The 21,494-nt window shown below is 53.0% G+C and overlaps 1 protein-coding gene and 1 non-coding gene across 2 annotated transcripts in view; one reads left to right on the top strand and one right to left on the bottom strand.

The window, feature by feature from the left end:
* Positions 1-21,494, bottom strand: part of rhbdl3 (rhomboid, veinlet-like 3 (Drosophila)) — a 116,592-nt gene that overhangs the window by 58,980 nt on the left and 36,118 nt on the right. The window lies entirely within an intron of this gene.
* On the top strand, positions 3,397-3,503 carry LOC140395802 (U6 spliceosomal RNA). The gene has a single exon (XR_011936316.1). It is a non-coding gene; the product is annotated as a U6 spliceosomal RNA (small nuclear RNA).

Below are 21,494 nucleotides of genomic sequence, written 5' to 3'. Positions count from 1 at the left end.
AATGTGGCAGCCAATTTGCACGCAGCAAGTTTCAACATTGACCAGATAGTCTGTTTTCAGTGAGGTTGGTTGAGGGATAAATATTGTCCTGGACATAAATATTTTCCCTGCTCTACTCTGAAATTGCGTCTGTGGGATCTTTCGCATCCACCTGCGAGGGCCTTGGAAAGCTAGTGAGCGGGATTCTCGGAGCGTCACGCCGGGCCGGAGAATCACCGCAACTGCGCCACGCCGCCCCGACGCCGGCGCGCGATTCTCCGAGGAGCGCGGCCGTGTTTGGCGCGGCGCCGGTCGCGGGCCACTGTCCGATTCTCCGGCCCGGATGGGCCGAGCGGCCGCACGGAAACGGCAGAGTCCCGCCGGCACCGTCCACACCGGCTCGCAGCCGGCGGGAACTCTGCGCGCAGGGTCGGGGGGGGTGGCCTGTGGGGGGGGGGGGGCCTTCACCGGGGAGGGGCCTCCGATGGGGTCTGGCCTGCGATAGGGGGCCCACTGATCGGCAGGCCAGCCTCGGCCCTATTTTGTTACGCGGCCGGCCCCTGAACCCCCGCGCCATGTTGTGTCGGGGCCGGCGCGCTGAGGAAGTCCCCCGCGCATTCGCGGGTTGGCGCGGTGCCCAGTTGGTGCCGGGGAGGCTGGAGCGGCGTGTACCGCTCCAGCGCCGTGCTGGCCCCTGTGGGTGCCAGAATCGGTAGTGCCCGCGCCCGTTTCGCGCTGTCGTGAAAGGTGACGGCGTTCACGACGGCGCGGACACTCTGCCTCCATTCCGGAGAATCCCGCCCAGTACCTCTGACAGTACTGTGCTCCCTCAGTGCTGCACCGGAAGTGTCAGCCTGGAGTTTGTGGACAAATCTCTGGAGTGGCGCTAGAGCCCAGAACCTTCCTTCGAGATGGTCAAGGGGAGATTTGATAGAGATGTTGAAAACCATAAAAGGATTTGATAGAGTAACCAGGAGAAACGTGTTGCTCTGACTGATCAGCTGATAACCAGAGGATCCAGAGGATTGATAAAAGAACCTGGCCTGGCACAAAGAAACAATTTTCACACAGCCGGGTGTTGTGATGGGGAACGCGTTGTCTGGAAGATCAGGGGAAGCAGGTCAACAGCAACTTTCAGAAGAGAAAAGATTGACCGGGCTCTGGGGACAGTGCAGGGGAGTGAGACCAAGCAGATAGTTCTCATGGTGGGCCGAATGGCCTTCTTCTAACCTGTGTTTCGCTGTGAGGTTTTGATTCTGACTCAAAACCGAGAGCGGCACCATTGCCAAATAACCCCAGGTACAAAGGACATTTCTTAAAATGTACAGCTCTGGGAAGCCGGCCGAATGTTTTGCTGTAACCGTTTTGAGATGTAAAGTGTAACAAACTGCTATACAAGAGGGTCAACAAACCTTCAGCAAACCCCCCCCCCCACACACACACACGCACACTTCATTAACGCCAGACCAGGGGTCTGACGCAAACCCAAAGCCCTCTTGAAAAATACAATGTGACACAGCTCAAATTGAAAAATAAAAGAGGATTTTGTAAACTCCTGCACTGTGCGGCCCAGTGCAGGCTCTACTTCACTCTCATTAATTGCCTTTGACACCACAGGCGGGGAGGGGGATGGGGCTAACAGGACCAGTTCAAGGATCTTCCCCACTACAGACACTGGTCCTACTCATTCCGACCACAGACAGTGCCTCACCCACCCGGACCCCCACCCCCCTACTCTGCTTCTTATTCATATCCTGACGCCCCAGTCAGATGGTCCCATTCAGCAGCTCAAACAGACAACTGTGAATGGGATTAGAGGAATTTCTAAAGCTTCATGGTAATTGTATCCAAACAGGTCATCCGCAGTATCAGACAGGGAGAGAGAGAGAGAGAGAGAGAGAGCGAGAGAGCGAGAGAGCGAGAGAGAGAGAGAGAGAGAAAAACAAGACAGTATGAGATGGAAAGAGAAAGTGAGATAGGGAATGAGAGTCAGCTATAGAGGGAGAAAGAGAGGGACCGGGTGGGACAGACAGAGTCGAAGTGAAGAAGAGGCAAAGAATTATTTTTTTATATATATTTAGAGTAGCCAATTTTTTTTTTGTCCAATTAAGGGGCAATTTGAGTGGCCAATCCACCTACCCTGCACATTTTTGGGTTGTGGGGGTGAGACCCACGCAGACACGGGGAGAATGTGCAAACTCCACATGGATAGGGGCCGGGATCGAACCTGGGTCCTCGGAGCTGGAAGGCAGCAGTGCTAACCACTGCGCCACCATGCTGCCCAAGAGGCAGAGAATTAAAGGAAAATGGAGAGGGGAAGAGAAGGGAAAAGGAGAAATAAAAAGGTTGGGACTTTTATCACCAATAAACAGAAACTAGAAAAGGTACTTTTAGTTTGAACGATGTGAAGTAAAGTTTAGTTCTGAGATATGGGGATACCGCCAGCCACCTGCCCGATTAACGCTCACAAAAACCCATGAAAATCTGGACCTAGGAAGATATCTTAAGTGGATTAAGAGCAGCTGTTTCGGGAAAGATTTGCTAAAATGCTGAATGTAACAGGGAGAGTGTGAGAGCAGAACTCACCATCACCGACACACTCAAAGTAAATGTGCCAAAATGTACCTTGAGCAGGTGGTTGTCTGTCACGCGGGAGGTGGGGGAGTGAGGCCGAGTTTCAGGGTAGTACAGCTGAGTTGCCACCTTGTCTGTCCACACACACAACCTTGTGGGCTGGGCTTAACCTGGGACTGATTTTACACTTAATCTTGTATTTACAGCAAATGGTTATTGCAGCCCGATTGGGGATGGGGATGGGGGGGGGGGGAGAGAGGGGGGGGGGGGAGAGAGAGGGGGGGGGGGGAAGAAAGGGGACAGTTATGGTTGTCTGAGCATTTTCACTAATAATGGAGCTGAGATTAAAGGGAGCGAGGCCAGAAGAAGACAATGCTGGGCTGCCCTGAATCTCCGCGATGGCGTGACTTTAAATCTTGGAGCTGTTGTTTGCTGGTGAAGGGGCCAGCTGGAGCTGAACAGCGCCCCCTGCCCCCCCCCCCCCCCCCAACAAAATCCATGCCATATGTCAGCTCATCAGAGAGTACCATTTGTCAAAGCAGTTCAAGTTGGAAGGGCTGCTTCTGAATAGGGTAAATCTCTGCTGCCAGTAACCTGGGACGCTGCCGACATGAAGGAGATTTAAGGGCCACGCATGCTGTTACTGTGTAAATGCAAATGATATTCAGACTCTCTCTCTCTTCGCTTGGGGCCTTGACAGGAATGGAGCCCTAGGATCTCTCAGCTTCGAGCAATGCAAACCCAGAGAAAAATCATTAAATCGTACAATTCTTTTTTAGTGCCTGTTTGTCATTTTCTCAGAATTAAATTTAGTTGAATGAGTTATTTAAAATGTTGGAGGTGGTGCTCGCTTTGGCAGCACATATACTAAAATTGGAACAATACAGAGAAGATTAGCATGGCCCCTGCGCAAGGGTGACACGCAAATTCTTGAAGTGTTCCATTAAAAAAAATAAAAAATGTTGGAGGTGGGGAAACTGTTTGACTGGCTGGGGAATGGGAGGATCCTCCAGGAATACAGCTAAGCAGAGTTGGCAACCCTGCTCCTCAGAACTACCACCCTGATGCCAGTGGTGGGAGGGTAGAGGGCACTCCCACTGGGTGTGGAGGAGTCGAGGGGTGACCAGGTGGGTAAACTGGGGGTCGCCACCAATACAGACAAATTCTGAGAAGGTTTTTGGATGTGTCAGAAACTATGAGATTGACAGGAAGGGGAAATTTCAGAGCACTCCCAGAGTTTGGTTGAGGTGGGGGTCAATATCACAGACACCGTGACAGATCACTGAGAACCAGAGGCAAATGATCCCAATGTCTGTCCAAATGTTCAGCTCAGAGAGTCTGCATTTACACAGTAACAGCACGCACACTCCTTAAATCTCCACCCATGTCACCAGCATCTGAAAGGCCGAATTTATCATAGTCATGGTCAGGTGCGGCTTCCAGACGCTGAAACATCTGTTGGTGGGGTCCCTTTATACTCCCCACCACCCCATCAGTGCCTGTGCACACAGAATCGGGTCTCCAATTGGACACCCAGGCTTCTGAGTTGAACCGTCTCAGATTTGGTCAGTCCTCGGTGAAGGCATGGCAGACACTGGTACAATGGGGTGCAGGCTTAATTGTCACCATTCTGTCAGCAAGCGCATGATGCAGTTGCTCCCTCACCAAGCTCTGCGACATCTTACCATCAGCGCACTGGACAACCCAAGAAGTCGGGCTCAGCCAAGGAGAGAATTCTCTCTTGTCGAAACAAGCCTGTGCAAAAGCTCTGCTTCTTCCGACACGCAGCGAGCCAGCCCCTCTGAAATTATTCATATTGGCCAGGGCACAGGACCAGAACTGCTCTACTTTCCTGTAAGCAGCACTATGGGATGTTTTACATTCACCTGAGAGGCAGCCGGGGCCTCAACCTTCATTGCATTAGAAAGACAGCACCTAGGGCAGCACGGTGGCGCAGTGGGTTAGCCCTGTTGCCTCACGGCGCTGAGGTCCCAGGTTCGATCCCGGCTCTGGGTCACTGTCCGTGTGGAGTTTGCACATTCTCCCCGTGTCTGCGTGGGTTTCGCCCCCACAACCTAAAAATGTGCTGGGTAGGTGGATTGGCCACGCTAAATTGCCCCTCAATTAGAAAAAAATGAATTGGGTACTCTAAATTTATAAAAAACAAAAAGAAAGAAAGACAGCACCTCCGACAGTGTTGTACGTCCTCGAGTGCCTGTCAACATTTTGTGCTCTGCGGTGGTTTTGAACCCTGAACTTCCTGACTTGGAGATGTGAATGCTGCCAATGAGAGCAAAGCTGACACTGGAAGCCATCATTAACGTCCTTTACCCATCGTTCAAGCTTTGCTTTATTTTCCAATCTTCCACTTGGGGAGAACAGAAAGGGCTTTCCACACACGAGGACCTTGATTCCCATGGACGGGACAAGTCAGAATGATGGGAAAGACCGGTTGCAGCTGCTCAGCGTTCATTTCCATTGGTTATTCCCAAATCTGGCAGCAGACCTGGATATGTACCAGGAGAAAATCAATATGGATATGCCGGGATATTCAACGGGATATGGCGCTCGACTCATCGATCGACAGTTCCAACGCGCCACAGCAGAAAACCGCACCAACCTCCTCCTTGGGACACAACCGACAGAATACCCTTCGTCGTCCAGTACTTCCCCGGAGCGGAGAAACTACGACATCTTCTTCGCAGCCTTCAACACGTCATCGATGAAGACGACCATCTTGCCAGGGTCATCCCCACACCCCCACTACTTGCCTTCAAACAACCGCGCAACCTCAAACCATTGCAGCAAACTACCCAGCCTTCAGAACAGTGACCACGACACCACACAACCCTGTCATGGCAATCTCTGCAAGACGTGCCAGAAAATCGACATGGATACCACCATTACACGTGAGAATACCACCCACCAGGTACGCGGTACATACTCGTGCGACTCGGCCAACGTTGTCTACCTCATACGCTGCGGGAAAGGATGTCCCGAAGACCATGCAGACGCTGCGACAACGGATGAACGGACATCGTGCGACAATCGGCAGGCAGGAATGTTCCCTTCCAGTCAGGGAACACTTCAGCAGTCAAGGGCATTCAGCCTCTGATCTCCGGGTAAGCGTTCTCCAAGGCGGCCTTCAGGACCCGCGACAACGCAGAATTGGTGAGCAGAAACTTATAGTCAAGTTCCGCACACATGAGTGCGGCCTCAACCGGGACCTGGGATTCATGTCGCATTACATTCATCCCCCACCATCTGGCCTGCAAAATCCTACCAACTGCCTGGCTTGTGACAATTCACACCTCTTTAACCTGGAGTTACCCCTCTCTCTGGATCTGTACAGACTTAATTACCCGCAAATGCTCGCATTCAAAGCATTGTCTGGCATCTTTGACTTTGTCTGTATATATGTTTCTGGAACCTACCTCTTCATTCACCCGAGGAAGGAGCAGTGCTCCAAAAGCTAGTGATTTGAAACAAACCTGTTGGACTTTAACCTGGTGTTGTAAGACTTCGTACTATCTCAGATTTGTCAGAGCAGGAATCACACTCTGGACTGATGGTTACGACAGCTGGTAAACTGGCCCATCAGAGGGGGCAGAAATAATGCTTCTGCAACACAGGAACATTTGCATATATGAATGACTTATACAATAATATATCAGAAGAGCTGTGACTTAATTGTAGAATCATAGCCTGTGGGTGTGGGGGGCGAGTCGATAAGTAATGTAACACTCAGTCTAGTCAGTGCGACAGTGAGGTGTCAGATTGCTGAGCACATTGTGAAATGTGTAAACTCCTGTCCCCATTCTGCCTCTCCCGTCAATACTGTCGGTGCTGCTTTTTGTATGAAGTGAAGCTGTTTCCTCGCTGCATGTTGTGGATTTGCTGTTGACAATCCTCAGCTGTACCTGTGACTTCTGGCACTTTCTCAGAAAGATTCTGGAAGCCACGTCAATTCTGCCCAAAATAAAGTCGGAGACGTTTGCAAATTGATTTTGGAGGAGTTTTTAAAGCGGAGGATAAGGTTTATCCGCAGTAAGAGTCTATGTCACCACTTACCCCCCCCCCCCCCCCCCCCCCCCCCCCCCAGCATGGTGAGGGGAGACCAGGGCAGATTCTTTTGGTGAATGCGACCAACTTCCTTCCAATACTTTAGGTGGAAACTTTAAAATAATGACAAATAACTTCAGAATAGATGTCTTACTTTCTGCCAGTGGGAAAGAATTGCTCTGATGGGCCATGCGCCATTCACCTAGTCCCCCATCACTTCAGTGATTCACCGATGAACCTCTCCAGTAGTACAGTGTGAAAATCAGAGGGTCAGACAGGGTAGTTCACTGCTAATGGTTTAGGCTGCCCTCATTCTCGGCGGCTGAAAGCCTGGTTGAGGTACCCTCAATAACGACGCTTAGAGTGTAAACGGTAAAGAAGGCTTTATTAGACTAAGAACTATGCTAGAGCTGAGACATGTGCTGACTGCTGCACAGCCCATGAGGCAGCCCTTTATATATGGCTCACAGATGGGCGGAGCCAGAGGCGGAGTCCCCAGGGTTCCAAGCCCGGTCTTAAAGGGGACATCACCTTACATGATGATAAGGCAGTAACCGTTTATCACATTCACCCCCTGTTTAAAAAGAGTCCGGCGGGGGTGAAGTGCCATCATAGGTCCATCCGTCTCGGTGGCCGAATCATCCTCATCGACCTCCTCAATTCAAGCGGTGGTGCGTCAGGCACGGAGGTCCCGGTTGAGGGCACATCCGGGAGCACAGTGGTCGGAGCTTCGGTCCAGGTCGGGGCAGGGGGACTAGGCAGGGCCGGGGGTAGCGGTGCCGGTGCCGGCAGGGTGTGTAAAGGGGGCGCAAGGGGGGGCGTGCGGTAGGTGCTCACCAACGGGGGGGTAGGGCCGGAAGGGGGTGTGTTGTAGGGGGCGCTGGGTCCTGCAGGGGAGCGCCGTGGGAAGAGGCGTCTGTGGTGGGGGAACCAGCGGGTGCCAGATCCCGGAGGGAAACCGTATCTTGCCTGCCGTCGGAGTACTCCACGTAGGTGTAACTGGGGTTGGCGTGGAGCAGTCGGATCTTTTCGACCAGGGGGTCCGTTTTATGGCTCCTCGCGTGCCTCCGGAGAAGAACAGGTCCCGGAGCCATCAGCCAAGGTGGAAGCGAGACCCCGGAGGTAGACTTCCTGGGGAAGACAAACAATCGGTTGTGAGGGGTCTCATTCATGGCCGTGTAGAGGAGTGACCTAATTGAGCGTAGGGCATCAGGTAGGACCTCCTGCCAGTGGGTGGTTGGGAGAATTCTCGACCGCAGGGCCAGAAGGACAGCCTTCCACACGGTCGCGTTCTCCCTCTCCACCTGCCCGTTTCCCCGCGGGTTATAACTGGTCATTCTGCTCGAGGCGATGCCTTTGCTGAGCAGATACTGACGCAGTTCATCGCTCATGAACGATGTACCCCGGTCGCTGTGGATATAAGCGGGGAAACCGAACAGGGTGAAGATGCTGTGCAGTGCCTTAATCACCGTGGCTGAGGTCATGTCGGGGCAGGGAATGGCGAATGGGAAACGGGAGAACTCATCGATCACGGTGAGGAAATAGGCATAACGATTGGTGGACGGGAGGGGCCCCTTGAAGTCCATGCTCAGTCGCTCAAAGGGACCTGAGGCCTTCACGAGCCGAACCTTGTCTGGCCGGTAGAAGTGCATGTGCCGCGGGACAGGGCATCTGGGGGCTCGTTGAGCTCCCCTGGACGATACTTGATATCGTACGTGTAGGTGGAGAATTCGATCCTCCACCTCAAAATTTTATCGTTTTTTTATTTTGCCCCGTTGCGTGTTATCGAACATATAGGCGACCGACCGTTGGTCGGTGGCGAGGGTAAACCTCCTACCGGCGAGGTAGTGTCTCCAGCACCGCACAGCCTCCACAATGGCTTGTGCCTCCTTTTCGACTGCAGAGTGTCGAACCTCGGAGGTGGTGAGGGTTCGGGAGAAGAACGCTACTGGTCTGCCTGCCTGATTGAGGGTAGCAGCCAGGGCGATGTCTGATGCATCGCTCTCTACCTGGAAAGGGATGGTTTCGTCCACCGCGTGCATGGCGGCCTTGATGCGGTTGAAGGCCAATTGAGCCTCAGCCGAGAGGGGAAAAATGATGGTCTTTATGAGTGGGCGGGCTTTGTCCGCATACTTGGGGACCCACTGGGCGTAATAAGAGAAAAGCCCCAAGCACCGTTTGAGAGCCTTGAGGCTGCGGGGGAGAGGGAATTCCTTAAGGGGGCGCATGCGGTCGGGGTCGGGACCTAGGGCCCCGTCTTCCACGACATAGCCGAGGATGGCTAGCCGGGTGGTGTGGAAAACGCATTTGTCCTCGTTGTAGGTCAGGTTAAGGGCTCGGGCGGTCTGGAGGAACTTTTTGAGGTTAGCGTCATGGTCCTGCTGATCATGGCCGCAGATGGTGACATTGTCCAAGTACGGGTATGTAGCCCGCAAACCGTACTGGTCCACCATTTGGTCCATCGCCCTTTGAAAGACGGAGACCCCATTTGTGACACCAAAGGGGACCCTGAGGAAGTGGAAGAGCCGGCCGGCTGCTTCGAAGGCAGTATAGGGGCGGTCTTTTGGTTGGATGGGGAGCTGGTGGTAGGTGGATTTGAGGTCGACCGTGGAAAAGACTCGGTATTGGGCGATCCGATTTACCATTTCCGCGATGCAAGGAAGGGGGTACGCATCAAGCTGTGTGAATCGGTTTATGGTCTGGCTATAATCCACGACCATCCGTTTCTTCTCCCCGGACCGGACTACCACCACTTGCGCTCTCCAAGGGCTGTTGCTAGCCTCGATGACCCCCTCTCCCAGTAAACGCTGGACCTCTGACTTGATAAAAGCCATATCTCGGGCACTGTAGCGCCGGCTCCTGGTGGCGACGGGCTTACAGTCAGGAGTGAGGTTCGCGAATAGCGAGGGGGGTGCAACTTTCAGTGTCGCAAGGCAGCACACCGTGAGGGGGGGGCAAGGGTCCGCCGAACTTCAGTGTCAGGCTTCGGTGGCTGCACTGGAATTCCAGTCCGAGCAGCAGGTGGGCACAGAGGTGAGGAAGGATCTAAAATTTGAAACGGCTGTATTTGGCACCCTGGATCGAGAGATCCGCAATACAGTACCCCTTGATTTGTACCGAGTGGGACCCGGATGCGAGGGCTATGGTTTGGGATGCGGGATAGGTGCGTAGGGAGCAGCGCCTTACCGTTTCAGGGTGGATAAAGCTCTCCGTGCTCCCGGAGTTGAAGAGGCATGCAGTGTCGCGCCCGTTGACCTGGACCTGCATCATAGAGTTCTGCAGGTGTTTTGGCCGAGTTTGGCTGAGGGTGATCGCACCCACTCGCGGGTAGTCGAAGCCCTCAGCCGAGTCGGACTCGTAAAATGGCCGCCGCCGTCGGTCGCACGTGTCGGGTCGAGAAGATGGCCGCTCCCATGATTCGCACTAGGCTGATGACGGGTCAGAAGGGGGCGTGTCGGGTACGTGTGCAGCAGCATTGCGAGGCCTGCGGGCCTGAGAGCCTGATTTTCGGGCCGGCTGTTCTTTGTTTTTCTGGACCCTGAGTCTGGCCAGACAGACCCTCGCAAAGTGCCGTTTCTTCCCGCAGTCGCTGCAGATCGCGGAGCGGGCTGGGCAGCATGGGCGTGGGTGCTAGCCCTGCCCGCAGAAGTAGCACGATGTGCCCCCATGGTGAGCGGGTCGCCGCGTGGCGCAGGCCTGTAATAAGGCTGAGTCTGAGGAAGTCCGGGGGGGGCTCGCAGAGTCCGCGGGGTACGTACCCAAGTTATGTCGGGCCACCTCCAGCGAGGAGGCGAGCGTTAGCGTGTCCTGGAGGTCTTTTGCCCCGTTTTCGAGCATCCGCTGCCGGATGTAGGTCGAGCGGATGCCGGACACGAAAGCGCCCCTGACGTGCAGGTTCATATGGACTTCCCCTGTCACATCCTGATGGTCACAGTCCCTGGCAAGCGCGGTGAGTTTCTCGACGAATTCGTCTAGCGATTGCCCCGAGCGCTGCCGGCAGGTAGAGAGCAGATGCCTGGCGTGTACCTCGTTGATGGGTTTGACAAACCGCTTGCGGAGTAACTCGACCGCCTCTTCATAAGTCGTCGCCTTTTCGAGCGTGGCGGAGATTCTGTGACTCACCCGGGCGTGGAGTAGACGCAGCTTGCGTGGCCCCAGGATGGGAGTCTCTGCGGAGTCCAGGTAGGCCTCGAAGCACCGCAGCCAGTATTTAAAAATTTCCTTCGCCTCCGGTGTCCGTGCTTCCAGATTGAGCTTCTCTGGTTCTAGGCCTGCGTCCATCCTGAATCTAATTTAGTCTAATAAATTGAGGTACCCTCAATAACGACGCTTAGGACTTCCGGGTGCGGCGATGACCAGCTGAGTTGCACGTTTCGGCAGCTCCCGGTGGAACGGACTTTTGGGCTCTTAAGAAGAGCCCCAACGGCAATTTTAACGGCTAAAAGTACTGTGCGGTGAACCAGAAGGGAATCCCCCCTGGATACGGATGAAAAAAGGAGAGGAAGGTGGCCTGATTGCGGTGGATCCTTTAGAGCAGCGGCAAGGAAGGCAAGCAAAAACCAAGATGGCGTCGGAAGGTGGCAGTTTAATATGGGGCCCTGAACAACACGAGTTTTTGAAACGCTGCGTGGAAGAACTCAAAAAGGAAATGAAGAAGGAGCTGTTGGCCCCGATATTACAGGCGATCGAAGGGCTAAAGGAGGAGCAAAAGACCCAGGAGCGGGAGCTTCGGGTCGTGAAGGCAAAGGCAGCCGAGAATGAGGACGACATACAGGGCCTGGTGGTGAAGACGGAGATGCACGAGGCACACCATAAACGATGTGTGGAAAGGCTGGAGGCGCTGGAGAACAACGCGAGGAGGAACAACATAAGGATTCTTGGTCTTCCTGAAGGTGCGGAGGGAGCGGACGTCGGGGCATATGTGAGCACGATGCTGCACTCGTTAATGGGAGCGGAGGCCCCGGCGGGTCCGCTGGAGGTGGAGGGAGCATACCGAGTGATGGCGCGAGGACCGAGAGCAGGAGAAATTCCTAGAGCCATAGTGGTGAGATTCCTCCGTTTTAAGGACAAAGAGATGGTCCTTAGATGGGCAAAGAAAACTCGGAGCAGTAAGTGGGAGAACGCGGTGATCCGCATATACCAAAACTGGATTGCGGAAGTGGCGAGAAGGAGGGCGAGCTTTAATCGGGCCAAGGCGGTGCTTCACAAAAAGAAGATAACATTCGGAATGCTGCAACCGGCAAGACTGTGGGTCACATATCAAGGGAGGCACCACTACTTTGAGACGGCGGATGAAGCGTGGACTTTTATCGTGGAAGAAAAATTGGAATGAGCGGGTTATTAAAAAAAAAAGAACGTTTGAAACAAAGTGGTGGGGCGAGTATGGGGGGCGAAGAGGGGGGTAAAAAGGGGGGAAAGAGGAGTTTTATGTTATTAATCCTGCGATGTGGTAACTTTTCTCTCTTCCACAGGAGGTGGTGGGGGGAGGAAAGGAGGTGGAGGAGATGGGGCGTTGGCCATTGGGGGCGGGGCCAAGGGGGAAGCACGGGCTCAGTTCCCGCGCTATGATAATCATGGCGGGAATAGGGAAGCAGGAAGGAGGGGGCGTCGTACGGTGCGAGCCGAGGTCACGGGGGGAAGCCGAGGTCGGCCAGAGTTTGCTGACTTCTGGGAGCAACATGGGGGGTGTAACTACGCTAGTGGGGGATCTAGCGCGGGGGGGGGGTGGGAGGGGGGAATTATTGGGCTGCTGCTGCTGGGGAGAGGGGGGAGCTGGCATGGGGTGGGATGGGCGGGGGGGCACCGCCTGGGGGGGACACAGCTGCGTGGGAACCGGGTGAGGAGCTGGAAAAAGGGGATGGCTAATCGACAAGGGGGGGGGGGGGTAAAAAGCCCCCCAACCCGGCTGATCACGTGGAACGTGAGAGGGCTGAACGGGCCGATAAAGAGGGCACGGGTACTCGCACACCTTAAGAAACTTAAGGCAGACATGGTTATGTTACAGGAAACGCACTTGAAACTGATAGACCAGGTGAGACTACGCAAAGGTTGGGTGGGGCAGGTGTTCCATTCGGGGCTAGATGCGAAAAACAGGGGGGTGGCTATATTAGTGGGGAAGCGGGTAATGTTTGAGGCAAAGACTATAGTGGCGGATAGCGGGGGCAGATACGTGATGGTGAGTGGCAAACTACAGGGGGAGACGGTGGTTTTGGTAAACGTATATGCCCCGAACTGGGATGATGCCAATTTTATGAGGCGTATGCTAGGACGCATCCCGGATCTAGAGGTGGGAAAGTTGGTAATGGGGGGAGATTTCAATACGGTGTTGGAACCAGGGCTGGACAGGTCGATGTCCAGGACTGGTAGGAGGCCGGCAGCAGCCAAGGTGCTTAAAGATTTTATGGAGCAGATGGGAGGAGTAGACCCGTGGAGATTTAGCAGACCTAGGAGTAAGGAGTTTTCGTTTTTCTCCTATGTCCACAAAGTCTATTCGCGAATAGACTTTTTTGTTTTGGGAAGGGCGTTGATCCCGAAGGTGAGGGGAACGGAGTATACGGCTATAGCCATTTCGGATCACGCTCCACATTGGGTGGACTACGAGATAGGGGAGGAAACAGAAGGGCGCCCACCCTGGAGAATGGACATGGGACTAATGGCAGATGAGGGGGTGTGTCTAAGGGTGAGGGGGTGCATTGAAAAGTACTTGGAACTCAATGATAATGGGGAGGTCCAGGTGGGAGTGGTCTGGGAGACGCTGAAGGCAGTGGTTAGAGGGGAGCTGATATCAATAAGGGCACATAAAGGAAAGCAGGAGAGTAGGGAACGGGAGCGGTTGCTGCAAGAACTTCTGAGGGTGGACAGGCAATATGCGGAGGCACCGGAGGAGGGACTGCACAGGGAAAGGCAAAGGCTACACGTAGAATTTGACTTGCTGACAACGGGTACTGCAGAGGCACAGTGGAGGAAGGCACAGGGTGTACAGTACGAATATGGGGAGAAGGCGAGCAGGTTGCTGGCTCACCAATTGAGGAAAAGGGGAGCAGCGAGGGAAATAGGGGGAGTGAGGGATGAGGAAGGAGAGATGGAGCGGGGAGCGGAGAAAGTGAATGGAGTGTTCAAGGCATTTTATAAAAAATTATATGAAACTCAACCCCCGGATGGGAGGGAGAGAATGATGGGCTTTCTGGACCGGCTGGAATTTCCCAAGGTGAAGGAGCAGGAAAGGGTGGGACTGGGAGCACAGATTGAAATAGAGGAAGTAGTGAAAGGAATTAGGAGCATGCAGGCAGGGAAGGCTCCGGGACCGGATGGATTCCCAGTTGAATTTTACAGGAAATATGTGGACTTGCTCGCCCCGCTACTGATGAGGACCTTTAATGAGGCAAAGGAAAGGGGACAGCTGCCCCCGACCATGTCTGAGGCAACGATATCGCTTCTCCTAAAGAAGGAAAAGGACCCGCTGCAAAGCGGGTCCTATAGACCTATTTCCCTCCTAAATGTAGACGCTAAGATTCTGGCCAAGGTAATGGCAATGAGGATAGAGGATTGTGTCCCGAGGGTGGTCCATGAGGACCAAACTGGGTTTGTGAAGGCGAGACAGCTGAATACGAATATACGGAGGCTGCTAGGGGTAATGATGATGCCCCCACCAGAGGGGGAAGTGAAGATAGTGGTGGCGATGGATGCCGAGAAAGCATTTGATAGAGTGGAGTGGGATTATCTGTGGGAGGTGCTGAGGAGATTTGGTTTTGGAGATGAGTATGTTGGATGGGTGCAGCTGTTGTATAGGGCCCCAGTGGCGAGTGTGGTCACGAATGGACGGGGATCTGCATACTTTCGGCTCCACAGAGGGACAAGGCAGGGATGCCCTCTGTCCCCATTATTGTTTGCACTGGCGATTGAGCCCCTGGCAATAGCATTGAGGGGTTCCAAGAAGTGGAGGGGAGTACTTAGAGGAGGAGAAGAACACCGGGTATCTCTGTATGCGGATGATTTGTTGTTATATGTAGCGGACCCGGCGGAGGGGATGCCAGAGATAATGCGGACACTTCGGGAGTTTGGAGAATTCTCAGGATATAAACTGAACATGGGGAAAAGTGAGTTGTTTGTGGTGCATCCAGGGGAGCAGAGCAGAGAAATAGAGGACTTTCCGCTGAGGAAGGTAACAAGGGACTTTCGTTACTTGGGGATCCAGATAGCCAAGAATTGGGGTACATTGCATAGGTTAAATTTAACGCGATTGGTGGAACAAATGGAGGAGGACTTCAAGAGATGGGACATGGTATCCCTGTCACTGGCAGGGAGGGTGCAGGCGGTTAAAATGGTAGTCCTCCCGAGATTCCTCTTTGTGTTTCAGTGCCTCCCGGTAGTGATCACGAAGGCTTTTTTCAAAAGGATCGAAAAGAGTATCATGAGTTTTGTGTGGGCCGGGAAGACCCCGAGAGTGAGGAAGGGATTCTTACAGCGTAGTAGGGATAGGGGGGGGCTGGCACTACCGAGCCTAAGTGAGTACTACTGGGCCGCCAATATCTCAATGGTGAGTAAGTGGATGGGAGAAGAGGAGGGAGCGGCGTGGAAGAGATTGGAGAGGGCGTCCTGTAGGGGGACTAGCCTACAAGCTATGGTGACGGCCCCATTGCCGTTCTCACCGAAGAAATACACCACAAGCCCGGTGGTGGTGGCGACTTTGAAAATTTGGGGACAGTGGAGACGGCATAGGGGAAAGACTGGAGCCTTGGTGGGGTCCCCGATAAGAAATAACCATAGGTTTGCCCCGGGGAGAATGGATGGGGGATTTGGAATCTGGCAAAGAGCAGGAGTAATGCAACTGAAAGATCTGTTTGTGGATGGGAAGTTCGCAAGTCTGGGAGTGCTGACCGAGAAATATGGGTTGCCCCAAGGGAATGCATTCCGGTATATGCAACTGAGGGCTTTTGCGAGGCAACAGGTGAGGGAATTCCCGCAGCTCGCGACGCATGAGGTGCAGGACAGAGTGATCTCAAATACATGGGTGGGGGACGGTAAGGTGTCAGATATATATAGGGAAATGAGGGACGAGGGGGAGATTATGGTAGATGAGCTGAAAGGGAAATGGGAAGAAGAGCTGGGGGAGGAGATTGAGGAGGGGCTGTGGGCGGATGCCCTAAGTAGGGTAAACTCATTGTCCTCGTGTGCCAGGCTAAGCCTGATTCAATTTAAGGTGTTACACAGGGCGCATATGACTGGAGCACGGCTCAGTAAATTTTTTGGGGTAGAGGATAGGTGTGCAAGATGCTCGAGAAGCCCAGCGAATCACACCCACATGTTCTGGTCATGTCCGGCACTACAGGGGTTTTGGGTGGGGGTGACAAAGGTGCTTTCAAAAGTAGTGGGGGTCCAGGTCGAACCAAGCTGGGGGTTGGCTATATTTGGGGTTGCACAAGAGCCGGGAGTACAGGAGGCGAGAGAGGCCGATGTTTTGGCCTTTGCGTCCCTAGTAGCCCGGCGCAGGATACTGTTGATGTGGAAGGAAGCCAAGCCCCTGGGGGTGGAGACCTGGATAAATGACATGGCAGGGTTTATAAAGCTGGAACGGATTAAGTTCGTCCTAAGGGGATCGGCTCAAGGGTTCACCAGGCGGTGGCAACCGTTCGTCGAATACCTCACAGAAAGATAGAGGGAATGGAAAAGAAGAAGGCAGCAGCAGCCCAGGGGGGTGCGGGGGAGGAACCAGAAGGACTCTCAGGGTTGTTAATATATATGTATAATATGTATAGGTCGTTGCTATAAATAATTGTATATTGGACTGTTAAATCACATTTTTGGAGAGTGTTTATCTGAGACAAGGCAGTTGCCATTTAGTTTTAGTTTTAGTTTTTGTTATATATTATTTATTCTTTGTTTATAAAACAGGTCATTGTTATTTATACTGTTATATTATTGTGTAAAGGATACACAATGTACTGTGATGGTTGACCAAAAATTTTCAATAAAATATTTTTTAAAAAAAATAACGACGCTTAGAGTGTAAATGGTAAAGAAGGCTTTATTAGACTAAGAACTATGCTAGAGCTGAAGCATGTGCTGACTGCTGCACAGCCCATGAGGCAGCCCTTTATATATGGCTCACAGATGGGCGGAGCCAGAGGCGGAGTCCCCAGGGTTCCAAGCCCGGTCTTAAAGGGGACATCACCTTACATGATAATAAGGCAGTAACCGTTCATCACACCGGTGATCACAATAATATGGCTATAATGATGAGGGTCGTTTCATAGACCAGAACCGTGCAATACAGAGTCCTGTCAGTTCTCTCAGATGGGCACAGAAAGATCCCAAGGCACCATTTAAAAGAAGGGCAGGGGAAACCTTCCTTTATCCTGGCCAATATTTATCCCTCAAGCAGATGATCACATTGTTGATTGTGAAATCTTGCTGTGCACAAATTGGAACATAGGACTTGGGAGCAGACGCACGCCATTCAGCCCTTCGATTCCACTTCACCATTCGGTAGAATCATGGCTGAGCTGATCGAGATCTCAAAACCCAATTTCCTGCACTGCCCCCACAACTCTCGACTCCCCAGTGTATCAGAAATCTGATGAACTCTGCCTGAAGTCAATTCAATGACCCAGGCTTTACTACTCTCTGGAGAAGGGAATTCTATTTCCTACCTTCCAACAGCTCTTAAATGACTTCAAACTTTGCAATGCACTTGGGGACATTCTGAGTTTGTGTAAGTACAAGTTCCTTTCTTTGGTTTTCTGACTTAGCAAATTGACCAAGAGTCAAGTGGGGGAACAAAATCTACTCTGTACTGAAATAAAGTCAGCCTGGTCGATTTGCCTCACGGCTCTGTCTAGCTGTAACACTCTTGAGCCATGATTATCCATCTTGTTCCAGCTCTCACTAATCCCCACTAATGAAAAATTAAATAAAAATGTGTCCAGTTTCCTTTTGAAAGTTGTTATTGAATTGTTATAACCTGCCTACTTACGATTGGCTAGGAACTAATGACTATCCCACAATCCTATGGGAGTATGAACTTCCCCAATGAGGGGGGCAGAGAAACGCCTAGTATAAATAAAGCTGGCCAGTTCAGGAACCAGCAGGAAGGAGAAGGTAGCAAGGGAAGTTACTGCTACTGTTATGTATATATTATTATAGTAAATAAACGTTATTACTTTGTATCCTTAAAACTCGTGCTGGATTCTTCGTGGCCCTTACAAAACTGGCGATGAGGGTTAAAGTGAATAGCTGTCTACACTGCTGAAGCCACCTCCCTGGATTTTTGTTGGATACAGGTTGGAAGTTGTTTTCTATTGTACCATGCCTCTGTACGGATGTTTTTGATGCTGCGCTGGAAAGCTGGAACCAGTACACACAACGGATGCGTTACTATTTCCGGGCAAACAATATCACCGAAAACGAGCGCCAGGTGGTCATATTGCTCACCGCCTGCGGGCCGCATACGTTTGGGGTGATTAGGAGCCTTACGTACCCAGCTGCGCCGGACACCAAAACGTTTGACGAACTTGTGAATATAGTGGGGAAACACTTTAACCCAACCCCGTCCACGATAGTCCAGCGTTACCGGTTTAATACCGCTGAGAGGACCCCTGGAGAATCCCTTGCCGATTTTTTTATCCAGGCTACGCGGGATTGCGGAATACTGTGACTATGGTGAGACCTTGTCAGAAATGTTACGCGACCGTTTGGTTTGCGGTATTAACAATGCAGCAACCCAGAGAAAGTTGTTAGCGGAGCCAACATTGACTTTTCAACAGGCAATACAAATAGTCTTGTCCCGAGAGAGCGCAGAGCGAGGAGTACAGGAGCTACAGGGAATGGAAGTGCATGCCTTGGGGCGCAACCCTTTCCGCCCAAAAACGTCCCCCCGCACTCCTGCGGTCCCTTGGGCGAGGCAACGACCGGACCGACGCCAGTGGCCATCGGACATTCCTCCCCGAAGGGAGCCTTCTCCAGAGCCAATGGATGAGGAGCCATGTCCGTGTCAGACTTGTAGGCGCCGACCCCATCGCGGACGGCGGTCTTGGGGACGCCAGAGGCGCCGTCGTTCCGACCGAAACTGGGACTAGCCCAGGGGCCGTAACTGGGACCAGCCCAGAGGCCGTACCTTCCATGTGGATGAACCTGCGGCGACCACTCCTGAGGACGTGGAGACGGAGGACGACTGCCTGCAGCTGCATTGTGTGGCAGCTCCCCGTGTGGCCCCCATTAAGGTGACAGTACGGGTCAATGGCCACCCGCTGGAGATGGAGTTGGATACTGACGCAGCGGTCTCCGTGATCGCCCAGAGGACATTCGACCGCATCAAGCAGGGTATACAGACCCTTACATTAACCGACTCACAGGCCAGGTTGGCCACCTACACGGGGGAACCACTGGACATTGCAGGAACTACAATGACCCCTGTTGTCTATGGACGCCAGGAGGGGCGTTTCCCACTTATCGTAGTGCGTGGCCATGGGCCCAGCCTGTTGGGTCGGGACTGGTTGCGCCATTTGCGGTTGCAATGGCAGCACATCCTCCAAACAGTTTCTGGAGGGTTGACTGAGGTGCTAGGACGATACCCAGAGGTATTCCAGCCTGGTTTGGGGAAAATAAAAGGGGCCGTAGCCCGTATCCAAGTTGAACCAGGAGCCACGCTGCGCTATTTCCGGGCGCGCCCAGTGCCTTACGCTTTGCTCGAGAAGGTAGAAGGGGAGCTCACTCGTTTGGAGAGTTTGGGTATTATCAGGCCCGTCCGTTTTGCTGACTGGGCAGCACCAATTGTACCAGTAATGAAGCCAGATGCCACAGTTCGCTTGTGTGGCGACTATAAACTTACAGTGAATACAGTTTCCCGACTCGACCGATATCCAATGCCTCGCATAGAGGATCTCTATGCGAAACTTGCAGGTGGACTCTCATTCACAAAATTAGATATGAGTCACGCCTACCTGCAGTTGGAGCTGGACCCTGCCTCCCGACCACATGTAACCATTACCACACACCGGGGCCTGTATGAATATACACGGTTGCCCTTTGGAGTATCCTCTGCCTGCGCAATTTTTCAACGTGTTATGGAGGGCATTTTGAGAGGTTTACCACGTGTGGCTGTCTACCTAGATGACGTGTTGATTACAGGGACGTCGGAGCAAGAGCATTTGGAAAATCTGGAGGCTGTCCTTAGACGCCTTTCGGAGGCTGGAGTCCGTTTACGTCACACAAAGTGCGTATTTCAGGCAAAAGAAGTAGTCTACCTAGGTTATCGGGTGGACCGCGAGGGTCTGCACCCTGTCGCAGAGAAGGTGCGTGCAATTCAACATGCCCCCACCCCGACTGACACTTCGCATCTTCGTTCTTTTCTCGGTCTCGTAAACTATTACGGGAAGTTCCTCCCCAATCTGGCAACTACGCTGGCCCCCTTACACCTGCTGCTAAAGAAAAATCACACCTGGGTTTGGGGTCAGCCGCAAGAAACCGCTTTCCGGCGGGTAAAGCAACAATTGTCGTCGTCTGGGTTACTAACCCACTATGATCCGGGAAAGCCTTTGCTCGTCACATGTGATGCATCCCCGTATGGTACTGGGGCCGTCCTGTCCCACAAGATGGAGAACGGGGCCGAGCGACTGATAGCTTTCGCCTCCCGCACATTGACTGCAGCGGAGAAAAAGCACGCGCAGATCGAGAAGGAGGGCCTGGCAGTGGTTTTCGCGGTGAAACCCTTCCACCAGTATGTGTACGGCCGCCATTTCACTATCGTGACTGATCATAAGCCCCTGCTGGGACTTTTCAGAGAGGATAAGCCAATACCGCCCATTGCTTCTGCACGGATCCAGCGCTGGGCTTTGTTGCTTGCTGCATACGAGTATTCTCTGGAGCACAAACCAGGAACGCAGATAGCAAATGCCGACGCACTGAGCCGATTGCCTTTATCGACCGGCCCCATGTCGACACCCACGACCGGTGAGGTGGTTGCAACCCTAAATTTTATGGACACCTTGCCTGTCACGGCATCACAGATCCGTGAGTGGACCCAGACGGAGCCAGTCTTGTCAAAGGTTCGGCACATAGTCCTGTATGGTGGGCAGCATAGACAGCTCCCAGGCGAGTTGCGGGCATTTTCCTCCAAGCTGTCAGAGTTCAGCGTGGAAGACGGCATCCTCTTGTGGGGGACGCGTGTGATTTTCCCGGAAAAAGGCCAGGAGCTGATATTATCAGACTTGCACAATGGGCATCCGGGCGTGACCAAGATGAAAATGTTGGCCCGGAGTTATGTCTGGTGGCCAGGCCTCGACACCGACATTGAGAAGGTGGCCCAAAACTGCTCCATTTGCCAGGGGCATCAGAAGCTTCCGCCGGCCGCGCCCCTACATCACTGGGAATGGCCAGGGCGGCCTTGGGCACGCTTACATGCAGATTTCGCAGGCCCTTTTCAGGGATCCATGTTCCTTCTACTAATTGACGCCCAGTCCAAATGTCTGGAGGTGCATAAGATGCAGGGGACAACGTCCTGCGCAACAATTGAAAAGATGCGTTTATCATTTAGTACGCATGGCCTCCCCGAGGTGCTGGTCACGGATAATGGCACTCCATTCACGAGTGAGGAGTTTGCTAGGTTTACAAAGATGAACGGCATCCGCCATATCCGCACTGCCCCTTACCACCCGGCTTCAAATGGGTTGGCAGAGCGTGCAGTGCAAACATTCAAAAGAGGCCTAAAGAAGCAGTCTTCCGGATCAATGGACACGAGACTGGCTCGCTTTTTGTTTACGTACAGGACCACCCCCCATACAGTGACTGGGGTAGCTCCCAGCAGAACTCCTAATGGGCCGGAGACTTCGCACCCACCTTAGTATGGTCTTCCCAGACATTGGCACAAAAGTACGCCGCACACA

The sequence above is a fragment of the Scyliorhinus torazame genome, chromosome 18 (genome assembly GCF_047496885.1).
Source record: "Scyliorhinus torazame isolate Kashiwa2021f chromosome 18, sScyTor2.1, whole genome shotgun sequence".
In the NCBI taxonomy this organism is placed as follows: Eukaryota; Metazoa; Chordata; class Chondrichthyes; order Carcharhiniformes; family Scyliorhinidae; genus Scyliorhinus; species Scyliorhinus torazame.
Note: the sequence above shows the minus strand (reverse complement) of the source record. Positions and strands in the feature narration are given on the sequence as shown.